The following is a 20,210-nucleotide window of genomic DNA, read 5'->3' as shown; positions in this document are numbered from 1 at the left end:
TGCACGGTGGTGGCGCGAGTTATGCTTGCTTAGCTTACCATAACTGGCGAATTTTAGTTTTACTTGTAACCATAAGGTCCCTTTAACAAAGTTTTTTCAGTGAATTTCAAAGGTTTTTATTAGTGCAACTTAACCATAACATCCCCATAACAAAGGTTTTCCATTGAATTTCATAGGTTTTTATCAATCCAACTTAACCATAACGTCCCCTTAACAACTTTTTTTCATTGAATTTCATAGGTTATACAGGACACTTTCTGAGAAAAAAATGCCTAGAAAGCCAGAGTGTTTGTAATTGTTTTGTAGGGTAACATCAATCCAAAAATCCAATACATGCAAGTCACCAACAGTGCACAGGAACATTAATGTTTTCATTAATGTAATGCTTTGCTATTAAAAAAGCCATGCCACAATGAAAACATGTCCAACTGGCTGCATAATGTAGACCAGTCTAGACAAGTAGTAACATATTACAGTAAAGCATGCCAGGTGACATTTAGACATACCTAGACTGGTTGCACCAAAATGCCAGAGTCAGAAAGATGCCCAGATATATTCAATGCCACGGTAAGAAAAGGCTGCACTGGCAGAGCCCAAATTGCAATCTAGCCAGGTAATTACACTTAGCAGGACTGCTTTATCAGAGATGCCCAGTTAAACAAGTCAAGCCAAAGAAATGACTAGACTGGGTGCACCCAAACGCCTCTCTAACTACTAATAGCAGATATCATGCCTACTTACCCTGGACATGGATGGCCATTACGATTTATCATACAATCCCGCCCACCACACCCCCAAACATATTCTCTCTCCCTCGCACCGCAGCCCAAACCCCCAGAATCAGCTCCTCAGCCCACAATTACCTCATTGTCCCGCTTAATCATCACAGTGCTTACTTATGAGGCACCTTGCCTCATAGGTAAGTACTGGGACGAGGAGGAGAGGGACCAGGAGTAATGAAGAGTACAGGAAACTAAGCCAGACAATTCCTCCATTTTCGTTACCTGATCCCAGTATTTATGTATGAGGCAAAGTGCTAGGAATAAGGAAGATTACCAATAAGAAATCAAGGCATTAAACACATGCAGTGGCATAACAACATTGAGCCAACTGTGCTTCAGCACTCTCAAGCCCCCAAAATTTTGGGCTATGTTGACTCGACCTGGTTGACCTACAGAGCTGTTTTCAGACAGAATATGGACACAAAGGTTAAATGGCTCCTGGGTTTTGCTGGGCCATTAACAAAGGCCCAGCAATAACTAACGTACAGAATTTCACTGTTAGTACCTGCATTCAAATGCATAATTTTTTAGGCAATTGAAATCGTGATGTCGGTTTAGTACTTGTATGCCAGGGGAGTGATCGGAAGGGCAAAGAGGGGACAGGAGACTGCTCATTCTCACAGCAGTCCATGAGTGGGTGCTTTTGGGATTAAACAAGAGAGTGAACTGCTTGTAACATTGAAGCTGCACTAGAATAGTCTCATTAGAATGCATAAAGAAGTTAGATGCCCCGATACAAATAAGTTTGCCACTGCCCGTGAAGTTAGCACCACCTAGCCCAACATTTGACCGGCTAGTCCCCCCCTCCAAAATGTAGGTTTCATTGCACCCCTGAACACAACCACACACACCATACACACACATGAACACACAGCCACTCATACATTTAAGTGTGCACTCTTTCACCATACAGGCACACCCAGGCAGCCACCCATACATTTAATTGTGCACCCTCTCACCATACATTCACACAAGCCCACCCAGGCAGCCACCCATACATCATGCACTAACTTATTCATGCTCATTACATATAGATATATATATATATATATAATGTGTATATTACATGGCCACGGTAGTGGCCATGTAGTTATGGTTAAATTGTTTCCATAGGAAGAGCACTTTTTGGGTGGCTTATAACTTCACTCTCCCTGGACGGATCCTCACCAAACTTTGCAAAAAAAAGTATTTGGGTCACTCTGAATTCTTTTGCAAAGTTTGGTGAGGATTCGTCCAGGGGGGGCAAAGTTATAGGGGGGGTCCCAAAACTTTTTTTTCCCATAGACATAATGGGAAAAAACTTTGCTCATGCCTGCAACCCAAACCGCTGGACGGATTTACACCAAATTAGCGGCAGGAGCGGCGGCTTGGTCCCGAAAGCGTGCTTTGCTTTATTTGGTGTAAATCCGTCCAGTAGTTTTTAAAAAAATGACAAAAATGTAAGTGAAAAAAATTAGTGATATCTGTGTTCGCTTCGCGGACACACTTCCCTGTTCGCTCCGCGGACAGGACGGTGATTGGGCAAGCAGCTTGCGTGATGTCCGTGGACATCTGACGTGCTCTCTCATTGGATGCGTGAAAGCGTGCAGTGCGTCTGGCTTCAGAGACGCCCGCCATCTTTGTTCCTCGCATGAGAGGCTTTGTATCCCGCCTGCACAGTAAGTCCCCCACCCCCGCTCATGCCCGTGTCTGTCTCCTGTTCCTCCCACCCCCCGCTCATGTCCGTGTGTCTTTCTCCCTCCCCCCGCCCCCTGCTCATGCCCCGTGTGTCTGTCTCCCGCCCACCCCCGCTCTTGCCCCGTGTCTCTTTCCCCCTCCCGCCCACCCCCGCTCTTGCCCCGTGTCTCTTTCCGCCTCCCGCCCACCCCCGATCTTGGCCCGTGTCTCTTTCCCCCTCCCACCCACCCCGCTCTTGCCCCGTGTCTCTTTCCCCCTCGCGCCCACCCCCGCTCTTGCCCCATGTCTCTTTCCCCCTCCCGCCCACCCCGCTCTTGCCCCGTGTCTCTTTCCCCCTCCCGCCCACCCCTGCTCTTGCCCCGTGTCTCTTTCCCCTCCTGCCCACCCCCGCTCTTGCCCGTGTCTCTTTCCCCCTCCCGGCCACCCCCGATCTTGCCCCGTGTCTCTTTCCCCCTCCCGCCCACCCCCGCTCTTGCCCCGTGTCTCTTTCCCCCTCCCGCCCACCACCGCTCTTGCCCTGTGTCGCTTTCCCCCTCCCGCCCACCCCCACTCTTGCCCCGTGTCTTTCCCCCTGCCGCCCACCCACGCTCTTGCCCTGTGTCTTTCTCCCTCCCGCCCACCCCCGCTCTTGCCCCGTGTCTTTCACCCTCCCGCCCACCCCCGCTCTTGCCCCGTGTCTTTCACCCTCCCGCCCACTTGCCCCATGTCTTTCACCCTCCTGCCCACCCCCGCTCTTGCCCCGTGTCTTTCACCCTCCCGCCCACCCCCGCTCTTGCCCCGTGTCTATCACCCTCCTGCCCACCGACGCTCATGCCCCTTGTGTCTCTCCCCCTCCCGCCCACCCCCGATCATGCCCCGTGTGTCTCTCTCCCTCCCCCCACCCCCCGCTCATGCTGCGTGCATCTCTCTCCCTCCCCCCACCCCCCGCTCATGCCCTGTGTGTCTCTCTCCCCTTACCCCCACCCCCCGCTCATTCCCCATGTGTCTCTCTCCCTCCCCCCACCCCCGCTCATGCCCCATGTGTCTCTCTCCCTCCCGCCCACCCCCCGCTCATGCCCCGTGTCTCTCCTGTTGCCTCCCACCCCCGCTCATGCCCCGTGTCTCTGCTGTTGCCCCCCTGCTCATGCCCTGTGTCTGTCTCCTGTTGCCCCCCACCCCCTGCTCATGACCCGTGTCTGTCTCCTGTTGCCCCTCACCCCCGCTCATGCCCCGTGTCTGTCTCATGTTGCCCCCCACCCCCCGCTCATGCCCCGTGTCTGTCTCCTGTTGCCCTCCACCCCCCACTCATGGCCCGTGTCTGTCTCTGTTGTTCCCCCCACCCCCCGCTCATGCCCCGTGTCTGTCTCCTGTTCCCCCACCCCCCGCTCATGCCCCGTGTCTCTCTCCTGTTGCCCCCCACCCCCGCTCATGCCCCATGTCTGTCTCCTGTACCCCCCACCGCCCGCTCATACCCCGTGTCTGTCTCCTGTTGCCCCCCCCCGCTCATGCCCAGTGTCTGTCTCTGGTTCCCCCCACCCGCTCATGCCCCGTGTCTGTCTCCTGTTGCCCCCCACCCCCCTCTCATGCCCCGTGTCTGTCTCCTGTTGCCCTCACCCCCGCTCATGCCCCGTGTCTGTCTCCTGTTGCCCCCCACCCCCCGCTCCTGCCCTGTGTCTCTATCCTGTTGCCCCCCACCCCCCGCTCATGCCCCGTGTCTGTCTCTTTTGTTCCCCCCACCCCCCGCTCATGCCCTGTGTCTGTCTCCTGGTCCCCCCACCCCCCGCTCATGCCCCGTGTCTCTCTCCTGTTGCCCCCCACCCCCTGCTCATGCCCCGTGTCTGTCTCCTGTACCCCCCCACCCCCTGCTCATGCTCGTGTCTGTCTCCTGTACCCCCCCACCCCCCCGCTCATGCCCCATGTCTGTCTCCTGTTGCCCCCCTGCTCATGCCCCGTGTCTGTCTCCTGTTCCCCCCACCCGCTCATGTCCCGTGTCTCTCTCCTGTTGCCCCGCACCCCCCGCTCATGCCCCGTGTCTGTCTCCTGTACCCCCCGCCCCCCGCTCATGCCCTGTGTCTCTCTCCTGTTGCCCCCCACCCCCTGTTCATGCCCCGTGTCTGTCTCCTGTACCCCCCCACCCCTGCCCCATGTCTCTCTCCTGTTGCCCCCCACTACCCCGCTCATGCCCCGTGTCTGTCTTCTGTACCCCCCACCCCCCGCTCATGCCCCGTGTCTGTCTCCTGTTCCCCCCACCCCCCGCTCATGCCCCATGTCTGTCTCCTCTTGCTCCCACCCATGCCCCGTGTCTGTCTCCTGTACCCCCCACTCCGCGCTCATGCCCATGTCTCTCTCCTGTTGCCCCCCACACCCCTGCTCATGCCCCGTGTCTGTCTCCTGTTGCCCCCCACCCCCTCGCTCATGCCCTGTGTCTGTCTCCTGTTCTCCCCACCCCCCGCTCATGCCCCGTGTCTGTCTCCTGTTCCTCCCACCCCCGCTCATGCCCTGTGTCTGTCTCCTGTTGCCCCCCACCCCCCGCTCATGCCCCGTGTCTGTCTCCTGTTCTCCCCACCCCCCGCTCATGCTCTGTGTCTGTCTCCTGTTCCCCCCCACCCCCCGCTCATGCCCCGTGTCTGTCTCCTGTTGCCCCCCGCTCATGCCCCGTGTCTGTCTCCTGTTGCCCCCCACCCTCCGCTCATGCCCTGTGTCTGTCTCCTGTTGCCCCCCACCCCCTGCTCATGCCCCGTGTCTGTCTCTGTTGTTCCCCCACCTCCGCTCATGCCCCGTGTCTGTCTCCTGTTCCCCCACCCCCCGCTCATGCCCCGTGTCTCTCCCCTGTTGCCCCCCACCCCCCGCTCATGCCCCGTGTCTGTCTCCTGTACTCCCCCACCCCCGCTCATGCCCCGTGTCTGTCTCATGTACCTCCCCACCCCCCGCTCATGCCCCGTGTCTGTCTCCTGTTGCCCCCCCACTCATGCCCCGTGTCTGTCTCCTGTTCCCCCCACCCACTCATGTCCTGTGTCTCTCTCCTGTTGCCCCCCACCCCCTGCTCATGCCCCGTGTCTGTCTCCTGTACCCCCCCACCCCACGCTCATGCCCCGTGTCTCTTTCCTGTTGCCCCCGACTCCCCCGCTCATGCCCCGTGTCTGTCTTCTGTTCCCCCCACCCCCCACTCATGCCCTGTGTTTGTCTCCTGTTCCCCCCACCCCTCGCTCATGCCCCGTGTCTGTCTCCTGTTGCCCCCACCCATGCCCCGTGTCTGTCTCCTGCATTCCCCCACTCCACGCTCATGCCCCGTGTCTCTCTCCTGTTGCCCCTCACGCCCCCCGCTCATGCCCCGTGTCTGTCTCCTGTTGCCCCCCACCCCCCGCTCATTGCCCGTGTCTGTCTCCTGTTCTCTCCACCCCCGCTCATGCCCCATATCTGTCTCCTGTTCCCCCATCCCCCGCTCATGCCCCGTGTCTGTCTCCTGTTCTCCCCACCCCCCCGCTCATGTCCCGTGTCTGTCTCCTGTTCTCCCCACCCCCGCTCATGCCCCGTGTCTCTCTCCTGTTGACCCCACCCCCTGCTCATGTCCGTCTCCTGTTGCCCCCCCACCCCCGCTCATGCCCTGTGTCTCCCTCGTGTTCCCCCCACCCCCCGCTCATACCCCGTGTTTCCCTCGTGTTACCCCCCACCCCCCGCTCATGCTCCGTGTCTCCCTCGTGTTCCCCCACCCCCTGCTTATGCCCCTTGTCTCTCTCCTTTCCTCCCCACCCCCGCTCATGTCCCGTATGTGCCCTGTACCCCCTGCTCATGCCCTGTGTCTCCCTCGTGTTCCTCCCCACCCCCTGCTCATACCCCCTGTCTCCCTCATGTTCCTCCCCACCCGCTGCTCATGCCCCGTGTCTCTCTCGTGTTCCCCCCACCACCGCTCATGCCCTGTGTTTCCTTCCTTTTCCCCCCCACCCCCTGCTCATGCCCCGTTTGTACCCTGTTCCCTCTCACCCCCCGCTCATGCCCATGTGTCTCCCCTGTGCCCCCCCAACCCCGCTCATGCGCCGTTGTGTTCTTTATACACCCCGCCTTCCCTTTCCATGGTGGCCATCTTGGTAAAAGATTTTCCTTCCTCCACCGAGACGCTGCAGGCGTCCCGGCGTAGGAAGGAAAATCTTTTTGTTTTTTTTACCACCCAGCATTCCCACTTTGAGGACATAAGATGTTAGTGGTCTTCATCTATTAAAAAGGATGTTATGGTCACGTTGTACTAATAAAAGCCTTTAAAATTTAGTTTAAAAAAAATGTTACAGGGACGTTATGGTTAAGTTGCACTAATAAAAACCTATGAAATTCAATGAAAAAACTTTGTTAAAGAGACGTTATGGTTAAGTTGCGCTACTAAAAACCTATGAAATTCAGTGAAAAAACTTTGTTAAAGGGACGTTATTTGTGATGTCATCTTTGATGTCCTGGGTGTTAGTCTTAGCAGTGCACGGTGGTGGCGCGAGTTATGGTTGCTTAGCTTACCATAACTGGCGAATTTCAAGGGTTTTTCGGTTTTACTTGGAACCATAACGTTCCTTTGACAAAGTTTTTTCACTGAATTTCAAAGGTTTTTAGTAGCCAACTTTACCATAACGTCCCTTTAACAAAGTTTTTTCACTGAATTTCATAGGTTTTTAGTAGCGCAACCTAACCATAACATCCCTTTAACAAAGTTTTTTCATTGAATTTCATAGGTTTTTATTAGTGCAACTTAACCATAACGTTCCTGTAACATTTTTTTTTTAACTAAATTTTAAAGGTTTTTATTAGTACAACGTGACCATACATCCTTTTCAATAGATGAAGACCACTAACATCTTATGTCCTCAAAGTGGGAATGCCGGGTGGTAAAAAAAACAAAAAGATTTTCCTTCCTACGCCGGGACGCCTGCGGCGTCTCGGTGTAGGAAGGAAAATCTTTTACCAAGACGGCCACCATGGAAAGGGAAGGCGGGGTATATAAAGAACACAACGGCGCATGAGCGGGGTTGGGGGGGCACAGGGGAGACACATGGGCATGAGCGGGGGGTGAGAGGGAACAGGGTACAAACGGGGCATGAGCAGGGGGTGGGGGGAAAAGGAAGGAAACACAGGGCATGAGCGGTGGTGGGGGGAACACGAGAGAGACACTGGGCATGAGCAGCGGGTGGGGAGGAACATGAGGGAGACACGGGGTATGAGCAGGGGGTGGGGAGGAACACGAGGGAGACACAGGGCATGAGCGGGGGGTAAAAGGGCACATACGGGACATGAGCGGGGGTGGGGAGGAAAGGAGAGAGACAAGGGGCATGAGCGGGGGGGTGGGGGGAACACGAGGGAGACACGGAGCATGAGCGGGGGGCGGGGGGTAACACGAGGGAAACACGGGGCATGAACGGGGGGTGGGGGGAACACGAGGGAGACACGGGGCATGAGCGGGGGGTGGGGGGGCAACAGGAGACAGACACGGGGCATGAGCAGGGGGTCGGGTCAACAGGAGAGAGACACGGGGCATGAGCGGGGGGTGGGGAGAACAGGAGACAGACGCGGGGCATGAGCGGGGGGGTGGGGAGAACAGGAGACAGACACGGGGCATGAGTGGGGGGTGGGGGGAACAGGAGACAGATACGGGGCATGAGCGGGGGTGGGGAGAACAGGAGACAGACACGGGGAATGAGCGGGGGGTGGGGGGCAACAGGAGACAGACATGGGGCATGAGCGGGGGGTGTGGGGGGCAACAGGAGAGAGACACGGGGCATGAGCTTGGAGTGGGGGAATGCAGGGGACAGACACGGGGCATGGGTGGGGGCAACAGGAGACAGACACGGGGCATGAGCGGGGGGTGGGAGGAACAGGAGACAGACACAGGGCATGAGCGGGGGGTGGGGGAACAGAAGACAGACACGGGGCATGTGCGGGGGAGTCGGGGGCAACAGGAAAGAGACACGGGGCATGAGCGTGGGGTGGGGGGGTACAGGAGACAGACACGGGGCATGAGCGGGGGGTGGGGGGCAACAGGAGATAGACACGGGACATGAGTGGGTGGGGGGAACAGGAGACAGACACGGGGCATGAGTGGGTGGGGCAACAGGAGACAGACACGGGGCATGAGCGGGGGGTGGGGGGTACAGGAGACAGACACGGGGCTTGAGCGGGGGTTTGGGGGTACAGGAGACAGACACGGGGCATGAGCGGGGGGTCGGGGGCAACAGGAGAGAGACACGGGGCATGAGCGGGGGGTGGGGGGAACAGGAGACAGACACGGGGCATGAGCGGGGGTGGGGGAACAACAGAGACAGACACAGGGCATGAGCAGGGGGTGGGGGCAACAGGAGACAGACACAGGGCATGAGCGGGGGGGTGGGGGGCAACAGGAGACAGACACGGGGCATGAGTGGGGGGTGGGGGGCAACAGGAGACAGACACGGGGCATGAGCGGGGGTGGGGGGCAACAGGAGACAGACACGGGGCATGAGCGGAGAGTGGGGGGCAACAGGAGACAGACACAGGGCATGAGCGGGGGTGGGAGGAACAGGCGACAGACACGGGGCATGAGCGGGGGGTGGGGAGAACAGGAGACAGACACGGGGCATGAGCGAGGGGGTGGGGGGCAACAGGAGACAGACACGGGGCATGAGCAGGGGTGTGGGGGGCAACAGGAGAGAGACACGGGCATGAGCGCGGAGTGGGGGGGTACAGGAGACAGACACGGGGCATGGGTGGGAGCAAGAGGAGACAGACATGGGGCATGAGCGGGAGTGGGGGGAACAGGAGACAGACACGGGGCATGAGCGGGGGGTGGGGGGTACAGAAGACAGACACGGGGCATGATCGGGGAAGTGGGGGCAACAGGAGAGAGACATGGGGCATGAGCGGGTGGTGGGGGGGTACAGGAGACAGACACGGGGCATGAGCAGGGGGTGGGGGGCAACAGGAGAGAGACACAGGGCATGAGCAGGGGGGTGGGGGGGTACAGGAGACAGACACGGGGCATGAGCGGGGGGCAACAGGAGAGAGACATGGGACATGAGCGGGTAGGGGGAACAGGAGACAGACACGGGGCATGAGCAGGGGGGCAACAGGAGACAGACATGGGGCATGAGCGGGGGGATGGGGGGGTACAGGAGACAGACACGAGCATGAGCGGGGGGTGGGGAGGTACAGGAGACAGACACGGGGCATGAGCAGGGGATGGGGGCAACAGGAGAGAGACACGGGGCATGAGCGGGGGGGGGAACATGAGACAGACACAGGGCATGAGCGGGGGGTGGGGGGACCAAAAGAGACAGACACGGGGCATGAGCGGGGGGTGGGGGGCAACAGGAGAGAGACACAGGGCAGGAGCGGGGGGTGGGGGGCAACAGGAGACAGACACGGGGCATGAGCGGGGGTGGGGAGAACAGGAGACAGACACGGGGAATGAGCGGGGGGTGGGGGGCAACAGGAGACAGACATGGGGCATGAGCAGGGGGTGTGGGGGGCAACAGGAGAGAGACACGGGGCATGAGCGTGGAGTGGGGGAATGCAGGAGACAGACACGGGGCATGGGTGGGGGCAACAGGAGACAGACACGGGGCATGAGCGGGGGGTGGGGGGAACAGGAGACAGACACAGGGCATGAGCGGGGGTGGGGGGAACAGAAGACAGACACGGGGCATGTGCGGGGGAGTCGGGGGCAACAGGAAAGAGACACGGGGCATGAGCGTGGGGGTACAGGAGACAGACACGGGGCATGAGCGGGGGGTGGGGGGCAACAGGAGAGCGACACGGGACATGAGTGGGTGGGGGGAACAGGAGACAGACACGGGGCATGAGTGGGTGGGGCAACAGGAGACAGACACGGGGCATGAGCGGGGGGTGGGGGGGCACAGGAGACAGACACGGGGCATGAGAGGGGGTTTGGGGGTACAGGAGACAGACACGGGGCATGAGCGGGGGGTCGGGGGCAACAGGTGAGAGACACGGGGCATGAGCGGGAGGTGGGGGAACAGGAGACAGACACGGGGCATGAGCGGGGGTGGGGGAACAACAGAGACAGACACGGGGCATGAGCAGGGGGTGGGGGCAACAGGAGACAGACACAGGGCATGAGCGGGGGGTGGGGGGCAACAGGAGACAGACACGGGGCATGAGCGGGGAGTGGGGGGCAACAGGAGACAGACACAGGGCATGAGCGGGGGTGGGAGGAACAGGAGACAGACACGGGGCATGAGCGGGGGGTGGGGAGAACAGGAGACAGACACGGGGCATGAGCGAGGGGGTGGGGGCAACAGGGGACAGACACGGGGCATGAGCATGGGTGTGGGGGGCAACAGGAGAGAGACACGGGCATGAGCGCGGAGTGGGGGGGTACAGGAGACAGACACGGGGCATGGGCAGGGGGTGGGGGGAACAGGAGACAGACACGGGGCATGAGCGGGGGGTGGGGGTTACAGAAGACAGACACAGGGCATGATCGGGATAGTGGGGGCAACAGGAGAGAGACATGGGGCATGAGCGGGGGGTGGGGGGTACAGGAGACAGACACGGGGCATGAGCAGGGGGTGGGGGCAACAGGAGAGAGACACAGGGCATGAGCGGGGGGTGGGGGGGTACAGGAGACAGACACGGGGCATGAGCGGGGGGTGGGGGGCAACAGGAGAGAGACATGGGACATGAGCGGGTGGGGGGAACAGGAGACAGACACGGGGCATGAGCAGGGGGGGCAACAGGAGACAGACATGGGGCATGAGCGGGGGGATGGGGGGGTACAGGAGACAGACACGAGCATGAGCGGGGGGTGGGGAGGTACAGGAGACAGACACGGGGCATGAGCAGGGGATGGGGGGCAACAGGAGAGAGACACGGGGCATGAGCGGGGGGTGGGGGGAACATGAGACAGACACAGGGCATGAGCGGGGGGTGGGGGGACCAAAAGAGACAGACACGGGGCATGAGCGGGGGGTGGGGGGCAACAGGAGAGAGACACAGGGCAGGAGCGGGGGGTGGGGGGCAACAGGAGACAGACACGGGGCATGAGCAGGGGGTGGGGGGGAACAGGAGACAGACACGGAGCATGAGCGGGGGAGGGGAGAACAGGAGACAGACACGGGGCATGAGAGGGGGGTGGGGGGCAACAGGAGACAGACACGGGGCATGAGTGGGGGGTGGGGGGGGCAACAGGAGAGAGACACGGGACATGAGCGGGTGGGGGGAACCGGAGACAGACACGGGGCATGAGCGGGGGGGCAACAGGAGACAGACACGGGGCATGAGCGGGGGGTGGGGGGCAACAGGAGAGAGACAGGGGGCATGAGCGGGGGGTGGGGGGAACAGGAGACAGACACGGGGCATGAGCGGGGGGTGGGGGGAACAACAGAGACAGACACGGGGCATGAGCGGGGGGTGGAGGGCAACAGGAGACAGACACGGGGCATGAGCGGGGGGTGGGGGGCAACAGGAGACAGACACGGGGCATGAGCGGGGGTGAGGGGCAACAGGAGACAGACATGGGGCATGAGCGGGGGTGGGGGCAACAGGAGACAGACACGGGGCATGAGCGGGGGGTGGGGGGCAACAGGAGAGACACGGGGCATGAGCGGGGGTGGGGGGCAACAGGAGAGACACGGGACATGAGCGGGGGTGGGAGGAACAGGAGACAGACACGGGGCATGAGAGAGGGGTGGGGGGAACAGGAGACAGACACGGGGCATGAGCGGGGGGTGGGGGGAACAACAGACACGGGCATGAGCGGGGGGTGGGGAGAACAGACACGGGGCATGAGCGGGGCGGTGGGGGGCAACAAGAGACAGACACGGGGCATGAGCGGGGGTGGGAGGAACAGGAAAAAGACACGGGGCATGAGCAGGGGGTGGGGAGAACAGGAGACAAACACGGGGCATGAGCGGGGGGAGGGGGGCAACAAGAGAGAGACACAGGGCATGAGCATGTGGGGGGAACAGGAGACAGACACGGGGCATGAGCGGGTGGGGGGAACAGGAGACAGACACAGGGCATGAGCGGGAGGGGTGGGGAGCAATAGGAGATAGACACAGGGCATGAGCGGGGGGTGGGGGGAACAGGACACAGACATGGGGCATGAGCGGGGTGTGGAGAGAACAGGAGACAGACACGGGGCATGAGCGGGGGGAACAGAAGACAGACATGGGGCATGAGCGGGGGGTGGGGGAAGGGGAGAGAGACACACGGGGCATGAGCGGGTGTGGGGGGAGGGAGAGAGATACACGGGGCATGAGCGGGGGGTGGGTGGGAGGGAGAGAGACAGATGGGGCATGAGTGGGGGGTGGGCGAGAGGGAGAGAGACACACGGGGCATGTGCGGGGGGTGGGCGGGAGGGAGAGAGACACACGGGGCATGAGCGGGGGGTGGGCGGGAGGGAGAGAGACACATGGGGCATGAGCGGGGGTGGGGGGAGGGAGAGAGACACACGGGGCATGAGCAGGGGGTGGGGCTAAGGGGAGAGAGACACACAGGGCATGAGCTTGGGGTGGGGGGAGGGAGAGAGACGCACGCGGCATGAGCGGGCGGTGGGGGGAGGGACGAGAGACACACGGGGCATGATCGGGGGTGGGCGGGAGGGGGAGAGACACAAGGGGCATGAGCGGGGGTGGGCAGGAGGGTGATAGACACGGGGCAAGAGCGGTAGTGTGCGGGAGGGTGAAAGACACGGGGCAAGAGCGGGGGTGGGCGGGAGGGTGAAAGACACGGGGCAAGAGCGGGGGTGGGCGGGAGGGTGAAAGACACGGGGCAAGAGCGGGGGTGGGCGGGAGGGAGAAAGACACAGGGCAAGAGCGGGGGTGGGCGGCAGGGGGAAAGAGATGGGGCAAGAGTGGAGGTGGGCGGGAGGGGGAAAGAGACACGGGGCAAGAGCGGGGGTGGGCGGGAGGGGGAAAGAGACACGGGCCAAGATCGGGGGTGGGCGGGAGGGGGAAAGAGACACGGGGAAAGAGCGGGGGTGGGCGGGAGACAGACACATGGGGCAAGAGCAGGGGTGGGGGGTAGGGAGACAGACACACGAGGCATGAGCGGGGGGTGGGTGAAGGGGAGAGACATGCGGGGCATGAGAGGGGGGTGGGTTAATGGGGGAGAGACACACGGGGCATGAGCGGGGGGTGGGCGGGAGGGGGAGAGACACACGGGGCATGGGTGGGGGGGAGGGAGAGAGACACACGGGGCATGAGTGGGGGGTGGGGGGAAGGAGAGAGAGACACATGGGGCATGAGCGGGGGGTGGCCGGAAGGGGGAGAGACACATGGGGCATGAGCGGGCGTGGGGGGGGTCAGAGAGACACACGGGACATGAGTGGGGGGTGGGCGGCAGGTGGGGAGAGACACACGGACATGAGCGGGGGTGGGCGGGAGGGGGAGAGACACACGGGGCATGAGCGGGGGGTGGGCGGCGGGTGGGGAGAGACACACGGACATGAGCGGGGGTGGGCGGCAGGTGGTGAGAGACATACAGACATGAGCGGGGGGTGGGCGGCGGGTGGGGAGAGACACACGGACATGAGCAGGCGGCGGGTGGGGAGAAACACACAGACATGAGCAGTGGGTGGTAGAGACACACGGGGGTGGGAGAGACACACGGGGCATGAGCGGGGGGTGGGCGGGAGGGAGAAAGACACACGGACCTGAGCGGGGGGTGGGCGGGAGGGAGAAAGACACACGGACATGAGCGGGGGGTGGGCGGGAGGGAGAAAGACACACGGACATGAGCCGGTGGTGGGCGGGAGGGAGAAAGACACACGGGCATGAGCAGGGGTGGGGGACTTACTGTGCAGGCGGGATACAAAGCCTCTCATGCGAGGAAAAAAGATGGCGGGAGTCTCTGAAGCCAGACGCACTGCACGCTTTCAAGCATCCAATGAGAGAGCACGTCAGATGTCCGCGGACATCGAGCAAGCTGCTTGCCCAATCACTGTCTTGTCCGCAGAGCGAACAGGGAAGTGTGTCCGCGAAGCGAACACAGATATCACTAATTTTTTTCACTTACATTTTTGTCATTTTTTTAAAAACTACTGGACGGATTTACACCAAATAAAGCAAAGCACGCTTTCGGGACCAAGCCGCCGCTCCTGCCGCTAATTTGGTGTAAATCCGTCCAGCGGTTTGGGCTGTAGGCGTGAGCAAAGTTTTTCCCATTATGTCTATGGGAAAAAAAAAGGTTTTGGGACCCCCCTATAACTTTGCCCCCCCTGGACGAATCCTCACCAAACTTTGCAAAAGAATTCAGAGTGACCCAAATACTTTTTTTTGCAAAGTTTGGTGAGGATCCGTCCAGGGAGAGTGAAGTTATAAGCCACCCAAAAAGTGCTCTTCCTATGGAAACAACAACTTAACCATAACTACATGGCCACTACCGTGGCCATGTAATATACACATTATATATATATATATATCTATATATATATATAATGTAATGAGCATGAATAAGTTAGTGCATGATGTATGGGTGGCTGCCTGGGTGGCCATGTAAAACACACACACACACACGTACGCACAAACATTTAAAGAAAATACATGTTTTTATTTTAATCTGTTGGTCCAGGGAACAAGGCCTTCAGCTCCCTGTAGCAGCCAGGATCGCAGAGGATCTGGAGGCCTCCATGTATTGGTGTGGTGGGGAGCCCTATTACTTCACAAAGAAATAGTTTCTTTTTGAAGTTACTCTGACTTCATAAAGACATTATTTCCGTTAAAGGACCGTACCGTAACAGAAATAATTTCTTTATGAAGGCAGAGTAACTTCAAAAAGAAAATATGTCTTTTTGAAATCATAAGTCTCCCCTACTCCATGACATGGAGGCCTCCAGCTTGCAGGTTTCCATGTCATGGGGCATGGGGAACCCTCAGACTTAAAAAAGAAATAGGTTCTTTTGTAGTCACTGTGCCTTCATAAAGACATTTTTCAGAAGTATTTGGATAATATTCAAGAGTGGGACTGGATCAAGATTTCTCAGTATCCTACAGAAACTGAAAGAGTACAGAATGGTGTCTCAAACAACGAGGAAAAAGAGCAGTGTCTCTTAATGAACTCTATTGGCTAAGCTCCCCATGAGGAGTGGGGCAGGTCTTCTTTATTATCCACTTTTCAGTGTTCACTCCCTTGCATAAAGGTTTGGATGATGCCGGATCTAGAAAGCCAACTATTTTCATCAAATTAAGAGTAAAGACACTGCAATAAATCGACCCGATAGTTCCACACGGGGATTTCGATGGCCCTAGATTGGAAAAATCCCCATCTCCACATGAAAATATGTGGATATCATTGGTATTACTTAGTTTTACAACACAGGAGTGGGTCGCTTGTAGTTCTTTACCAATGGCATGAGAAAGAGTGGCACAAGGCTAATGGTCGGTTGACTTACTGATAATTATCATCACTCACCCATTTCACTTCTTCATGGTTTTCAGTGGTTGCTCATACTGAAGACCCGTGTTCGATATCTTGTTTAATTAGTTCTCAGTCCTGGTATTTGAAATATTTTATAGTATGAATTAATTGGTGCTCGCATTCGCTAGCCCAGAAGTCAACTAAATCCATATATATCCCTGGCTGTCCTTGCAACCGTGTTCGTGAAAGTGAATTAATTCATTGGGTTCTATGAAACGTTGTATTACCATTCATCATATTTCAGCCCAAAGTTGTAATGACTGAGTGTCGTGATATGTGCCCTTAATGTTAAAAGCCTGTACATGTCTCCGCTTGGACTGGAATATTAACTTCCAATATTCTGAGAATTCCATAAATTGTCAACGGCACTGCTTAAGTTGACATGAGGGCTAGCGAATGCCAGCACCAATTAATTCATACTATAATATAATTCAACTACCAGGTCTAAGAACTAATTAAACAAGCTATCGAACAAGGGTCTTCAGTATGAGCAACCAATGAAAACCACGAACAACAAGAAAGATAGCAACCTAGCTACATTTAGGAAGCGATTGAAAACAGCTTTGTTCAAATAATTTTAATGTCAGGCTTGTTTCTTCCGGCACTGGTTTTGCCCTTGTTCCTTCTCTTCTGCGTCCTGATAACTGCGGGCTCTGGTGCACTACAAACAAATAAATAAATTAAAATAAAATAAATATAGCCGCGCACACCAAAGTCAATCATATGGATCTCTCATATCGAAATCATGGAGGACAGGACGATGAATAACATGCTACTACCTACTTGGCTATGGGACATCAAAGGCAGGCCCCATGGCCTATGACAGGAAATGCACTACACAGTGAATAATAAACAAACCAAAAGGAAAGAAGTATGATACAAGGAAAGCTACACCAAAAAGATATAGTGGAAATCAAGTTGAACAGTAAGAACAAGGACATCTTTTGAAATATAATAGACCTGTACTTGTGGGGAAATCTGGTGTTGATTGTATAGCTGCAGAAGATGGAATATAGAAAGGGCCGTAGTGTATAAGTGAAGAGTAGAGAAAGGAGTACGCAAACTAGGACAACAGCATGATGACTCTACTTCAGAATTGCAGGAGCCAGTACGCGTGCAAGAGAACAGGGATTAGCAAGGGCTGCATGAACTATTGCAAGAACAAGAGCCTGGCAAAGCAGTGAACAAGCCCGTGAAGTCTTCCTTCAGAGCACCTGAAGAGCAGAGAAGGTCACAAAGGAACAGGAAGGCATCTGTAAAGCTACGTCACTATGAACTTCATTTGTTTTATGTAGAGAATGTTAGGGAGAATTTTCATTTTTGTGCAAATCCCCTGTTACCTTAGAGACCCCCAGCTCTTTTTCTGAACTGAAGGCTTATTAAATTTTACTTCTGAGTGAGTGGGGCTTTTCCCCCACTCCCTTGTGTGTTTTTCTGACTAGGATTTTTGGTTTCTTACTGATTAATGGAGTCTGGAAAACTACATAGGCATCTGCTTGTTGCATGGTGACACGCAGTAACTTTTGTGCAGTGCCACTGAGAGGTCCCTTGGACTTCTCAGAAAGTTTAAATACATTTTCCTGGGTGAACTACTGTGCCCAAGAATAGTAAGATGATGTTTATCTTACTTACTTTTTCTTTTGTGGGTCCAGCAAACACCACCCTATTTGGAGTGCTGGGGGGTTACATAGTAAATCCTTATCCAACTTCTCCTGTAACTTTTTCTTACATTAACTAACTTGAATGGCTGGTGGCAGTGGTTTCTTTTTTACTACCTGTGTGCCATGTATCTGCAGGCTGATTTCTCAGCTGCAATAGAGCACCCATGGGTGACCATTTCCCCAAAATGGCCGCTGTGTTCTTTTTTCGCCATTTCTTGTCACTTAGCTATTTCTCGGCTTTTACTCTGTTGTTTGAATTGGTTTGGAGTCCTTTGTGCATTTTGCCTACGGTGGGCTTCAGCCCTAAAGCCCGCCCAGGCTCCAGTATGTCTGAAAAGGCAGGAGGTGAATGATACTCATTCTGATTGGCTGGCTGGCTCTCCAGGAGGACAGCCACCCTGCTGGGTGATTGACAGCCAAAGGCTGTGAGTCAATGTGAACTTGCTTAAAAGGTGAGGTTTTTGGGACTAGAGCAGAGTTGACCCCTGGAGGACAACATCCAATGAAGAAGATGTGAAGAGAGGCCAGCAGCATCAACCTGGACCGCGAAGTGCCCTTTCAAGCCCTGCAGCTGTGCTGACCCTGTTTTTGTTTCGACTGAGAAAACCCGCAAGGGATGGCTTCCTCCCTTGGGCTGATGGGACCAACCAGACTTGAGAAAAGCTTCATTTTGACGCAACCCCGACTTACTGTGACTTTCCAAGGCTGCAGAACCCCAATGCCTGGGGACCCCTGACCATCATCGAGTGCATTGTCTTCGGAAGTGAAAATCTGGCCAAATCTTCATAGGCATCCAGAAGACCCTAAGGAAGCAGGACATCTTCATCCAAAGCCCCCCCACTAGAGTCCAGGGCTGAGGGATCAAATAACTTCCAAATGGAGCTGTTCTCCATTGGTGCTGGGAAAAAGATTCAAAACCACAAAAGATTGCTGAATCCAGGAGAATCCATTGCTGCCGAGTCTATCTCTCGAGTGCTCCCACTGTAGCCCACCAGACATCCTCCCTTTTGTCACCACAACCAAGGACCAGGAACAAGGGTATGCTACACTGCAACAGGAAGGCATCCAGTTGGAAGACATTCTTCAATTCTCAAGTACTGTGGGGCTTGGGATACATCTATCTTTTGCCATTTGGGGTACTTCCTAGCTTGAGAAGTACTATTTTAAACCCTTTGGAATTGACCTCAACTCTCCTGCACTGGCCTCCCAACTTGTGCTTCTTCAACGTGGCTCCTCCTGAGCTTCTGTGATTTTCTACTGAACTGCTCTCTATTTTAAAATACTTTCTAAGAAGAGAGCATCAGAACATTTAACTGGCCCATTGAATTTAGCTGTCCTGGCTCCCTAAAAGCCCCCTTGTGAATCTATTGGCTTTGACAGTGCGTGTTCCCTTATAGGTTTTAATTGTTGAACACTATTATTGTTGGGATAAAAGTCTGCCTACAGCTCTCTGGGAGAATCTAACTATTTTACTACTTACAAAGTATGTTCTGATCTAACTTTAACTTTTCCCTCCTTGAAAATCAATATTGTAATGGTGATCACAAATAAGTGCTAATACTGACCTCAAATGACATCACTCAGTGTGCTGGAATATGTTTAGCTTAAGAAAAGTTTACTAACCTACTTTATTGCTCTTGTTGAACTGAAGCCTAACTTTTATATTAATGTTACTATTAGTTGCTGCTTTTTAAAGATGGTCTAATTATCCTTGTATATATATAAATAAATATGTATAGTATAACTTTAAGTGTGTGAGAGTTTACTTGGATACCCGTATTTACTGATTTCATTGTACAGCTCTACAGCTCACATTAGCCCTCGTAAAATACGCTTGGCTGCTCAGTCACTCTACCAACTTGTGTAGTAAAGGCCTATATTAAATGGTGGGTTACCTAATACATAGATAAGTATTATGAAGTCCCACATCAGTTGGACTCTACAAATTCTGTGGCATGTAGTCCCTTGTCTCAGCCAATGCACGGAGCATGCAACATCATGCAAGGCATGGCGTCACGGGTGGAGAGGGAGTTGCATGCAAAATAGGCACAAAGGAGAACAGAGCCGAGGTCTGGAGAAAAATGTCCCTGGATATATGTACTATGTTGAGTGCATTTACTTGAGAGAAGGGGAATAGTACAGCTCCCTGCCTGTCTCCAGGCAATATCTTGCAGTGTGTTTGGCCAAAGCAGTCCACCTGTCCGCCTCTTTTCTGCCTACATCCTAGGATCTACAGCACCACACAATCACCAGAGGATGAGCTACTTTTGTCGTCTCAGAACGGGACTGTTGAACTTCCAGCGCCAATTTTAGAGCATCACTGGATGTTCATGGGTGAACAGGCAGGCTTCAGAGAATTAAAGCATTACTAAGCCGCTGGTTGCGTTCTGAAACAGCAGCCGAGCGTTCTCGAATATTTGCCTCATCGGTGGAGTGCCATGATTGATATTGATCACAGGCCCATCCATCCCCTCAGAGTGCAGTGAAGAATAAAGCTCCATTTTGACCTTCAACAAATCACATCCATATTAGAGTATGGGCAGAGACTCCACCATGTTGGATAAGGCAATGTTGCCATATCACGCAACTTATCTACCACATACATTTCTAAATTAGGAACCGCTTCTTTGCGCTCCCTTAATAGAACGTTTTTTGTATTTTTACTTGATTAGGAGAACAAAAAAGAAGACTTGAAAATGTTACCAACGGCTCATCTTGCTTC

Source organism: Ambystoma mexicanum, chromosome 6p, assembly GCF_040938575.1.
Source record: "Ambystoma mexicanum isolate Mex_15411 chromosome 6p, UKY_AmexF1_1, whole genome shotgun sequence".
NCBI lineage: Eukaryota > Metazoa > Chordata > Amphibia > Caudata > Ambystomatidae > Ambystoma > Ambystoma mexicanum.
The sequence above is the reverse complement of the archived record's forward strand: the minus strand, read 5'-3'. Positions refer to the sequence as shown.